The sequence below is a fragment of the Pyxicephalus adspersus genome, chromosome Z (genome assembly GCF_032062135.1).
Source record: "Pyxicephalus adspersus chromosome Z, UCB_Pads_2.0, whole genome shotgun sequence".
Classification (NCBI taxonomy): domain Eukaryota; kingdom Metazoa; phylum Chordata; class Amphibia; order Anura; family Pyxicephalidae; genus Pyxicephalus; species Pyxicephalus adspersus.
In genome coordinates, this window is record NC_092871.1 from 70,222,568 (window position 1) to 70,225,855 (window position 3,288).

Sequence of the window (3,288 nt, forward strand, 5' to 3'; positions counted from 1 at the left end):
TGTGTACTGTAGTCTTCTTCATGGGTAAATAAGGCATCCCCCTGAAAATAAGCCCTAGAGCATATTTTGGCCTTCCAAAAAAATAAGACAGTGTCTTATCATCGGGGAAACAGGGTATATAGCAAAACCACATGAAAGGGAAGTTTGAAGAGCTACTGGAACCTGGAGATGTGGGAACATAGTGTTATTGGGGATTTTGGAAATGGGGGTGCTGAAACTGAGAAACTGAGTGCTGAGGGATTAGGTAGTGTGGGGGATTAGGTAGTGTGGATTTTGGTGGGTTTGGATACTGGCTGATCCATTCTGATGTGAATACATGGGGGTGTGATTGGGAAGTGAGGGATTTTGTGGGTAAGGGTGGGGTTGAAGGTGGTAGTCATAACCTGGTGATCTGTCAGCTGCAGCACGGGCAAACGCTTTTTGGTTAGCATGTAAAATATACAACTTACATTGGAAGAGGCAATTTTTGGGCAGCAAAGAAAGGTCCCAGCAAATGAGTAGCAGAATCCAGCAATGTCATTGTCTAAATTTACCAGGTTGAGCTTCATGTGCTTCTGTTGCTGCACCGCAATCTGCTGCTGGATGGTTGAAACCATTTTAACAAGTCCAACATCCAGCTCTTAATTGCTTGAAGTTTTCTTTTTTGTTTTCTATTCCATGGAGCTGGTGGGGTGCAGTAGATGGGGATGTTTTAAGGGCCAGATCGTCCTCCTCTGCCCTCTTGCTGTCACAAGTAGTCTCTTCCATTAGCAATTAGTTTGAAAATTTAATTAGCACACTACAAAAAGACCCATTCTTGCAGAGAGATAAATGGATACATTGCAAGAGATCCATGGATACATTGTAATTTTACCCCACAAAACACATTTTGCAAACAAGATTGTCAGATAAATACTTAAAGCCGTATCTCTACACTTCTCTTAAGAAACTGTAAGTTCTGGAAGTAGGTGTGCACTTTCACTCGGCCTGCTGCTGATCCACTTCTCTGCTGGTTCTGCTCTCTCAGGTCTTTAGTGAACCAGTCATGCAGGGACTTCCAGCAAGTTTTTGTATTGTTCACTGCAAACATAAAAAAGTATAAATCATACTATATGAACATACTTACAAAAAATATGTCTGAGCAATCATGTAGGAGTACAGATTTTGATTGAATAATTTTATTATTCACATAATCAAATACAATACAGTCAGGGTACATTCATACATAGAATTGCAACGCAGTGCAAAAAACACTACATTACAATCCCCCACAACATGCTCGCAAATAAATACATCCATACTGCTTTGTGATCATGCAAGAGTACAGTGACAAATGTAACAGTATACATAGAATAGAGTCAAAAGTGTGCAAAGTGTAGCACAATTAAAGACAATGACTACACACAAGGGATAATGACATCATACGCAGGTGTGAATAGCACCAAAAACAAACACAATGGCAGACAATCTTCACACATGCCAGGCATAGGTGTTAATTTTTAACTGCATAGCACATGCAATTCATCATGCATAACACAGGACAATAAATAAAACAATGAGTCAAGTAACACATAGCAAAATTTTCCTGCTACTCTAAAGTCTTGCTATCAAAGTTATCGTTCAAAATCCTGCATAGCTCCAGCCATGTCTCCTTTTTGTACACATTCGCATAGTCCCTGTCTGTAAGATAATATAAACAGGGACGCTCCTCCACTGCCTGGATGAGCTTTTCAGTTTGCGCATATTTTTGTAGGCATGGTGACAGAAAAAAAGATTATGGGAAGACACAAGGATTATGGGAATGAACTTCCTGTAATTGGACCTGCCCACAAGCCATTGTTAAAACGCTTAAGGACTTTTGCTAAGGGTCTAAGACTCGGCCTTTTCGGCTAAGATCAAATGTAGTATCCACCTTTGCCCTTAGGGGTGTCTAAGCTTTTTAAGTGGAGACGATGGAAAATCTCTTGGTCTATCCCAGCCAATAGGTCCTGGTGAGGTACCCTGTACTCGGCCTGGTAGGATCGTCAATTAAATTCGGCTTCACCTACTTGGTGCTTTTGGGTTAGAGGCTTAGCCCTTGCCAAAAACGAGCTTGCAATTACTGCTTACCCCCACTTTTGTGTCACTAACCCGGTAGTGGACACTGAACTGCCTTTTCAAAGGCAAAGGAGCCAGAGAAGCCGATCATCGATTGGGAAGACACAGAGGAAGCCGAAGCCAGAAGCCGAAGCTGCAGCCCAAGCAGAAGCCCAAGGTGCCCGAGATGAGGATCGAAGAAATGGCCCCAAGAAAAGCCACAGAGAAGAAGAGGCACATTGGACAGACCCAAGGAAGCCATGTGCAAGACAACGAGAGACCGTCCACCTCTGCCTCCACCCCAGCAAGACCAGCCCAGCTGCATCTGCAGGGGCAGAGGCCAGCAGAGGACGCCAGACCACAGACATGTTTCCAACCCTTGAACCCTGGATGAAGCAGACGGACGTCCTACAGCTCACGGAGGTGAAAGGCAGAATACCGGACATGACTACGGAGGTTTTTGGACAGAAGATGGTGATCGACCAAGGGTTTACGAAGGCTGAGACCCTCCCCATCTAAGCCTTCATGAAAGGTATCTTTTACATACCCTTTGTCTCGTTACAGGTTTGTAGGGGATACTGGGAGAAAGTGAAAGTGAAGAACCCGGATCCCCTTTCGGCAACTTTGTTGCCAACTCTCCTATTCAACAGGGAAGAAAGGGGGGTCACGGTGTCAATGCACAGCCCTCACATCCCAGGACAAGATATTGCCACGTTCCTGAAGAGGTTTTGTACTGTGTTGAAGGAACCAACCCAGATCCTGGACGCCAATGGTTTCTGGACCAGTAAGTGGACCCTCACTTGCAAGCTCAGGAGAGACGCCACCACGGGGGACTTCCTGCACTTGCCCCAGTGCATAATCCTCAGCCCATTCCCAGGGATCCTCCACTACGAGGACATGGGGACCTGCAGAAGGTGCGGGGCAGCAGGCAATGTAGGTAACGATTGCCCCGCCTTGTTTTGCAGGCTCTGCCGTGCCACAAGGCACGAGTCCAAGGATTGCCCAAGGACCAAAATTTGCAACCTCTGTGGGGAAAAGGACCACCTTTATCTGAGTGCCCCAAAAGGACCCGTTCCTATGCAGGGGTACTCAGAGGCGCAGGACAAATTGACACCCCACCCGGACAAGACAACAGAGGGGGACCAGCCGCCAGAGGTGAGCATAGACCCCCAAATGCCTGAGGGCAACCTGCTTCCCCACCTGCTCTTCCCAGACCCTCATCCTCCACCCCCA

The 3,288-nt window shown here is 46.1% G+C and overlaps 1 long non-coding RNA gene across 1 annotated transcript in view; it reads right to left on the reverse strand.

The window, feature by feature from the left end:
- Nucleotides 1–818: 818 nt before the first annotated feature.
- Nucleotides 819–3,288, reverse strand: part of LOC140343084 (uncharacterized) — a 6,981-nt gene continuing 4,511 nt past the window's right edge. The window contains exon 2 of the long non-coding RNA XR_011923249.1: nt 819–1,059. This is a non-coding gene — a long non-coding RNA (uncharacterized lncRNA). The remainder of the gene's footprint in view (nt 1,060–3,288) is intronic.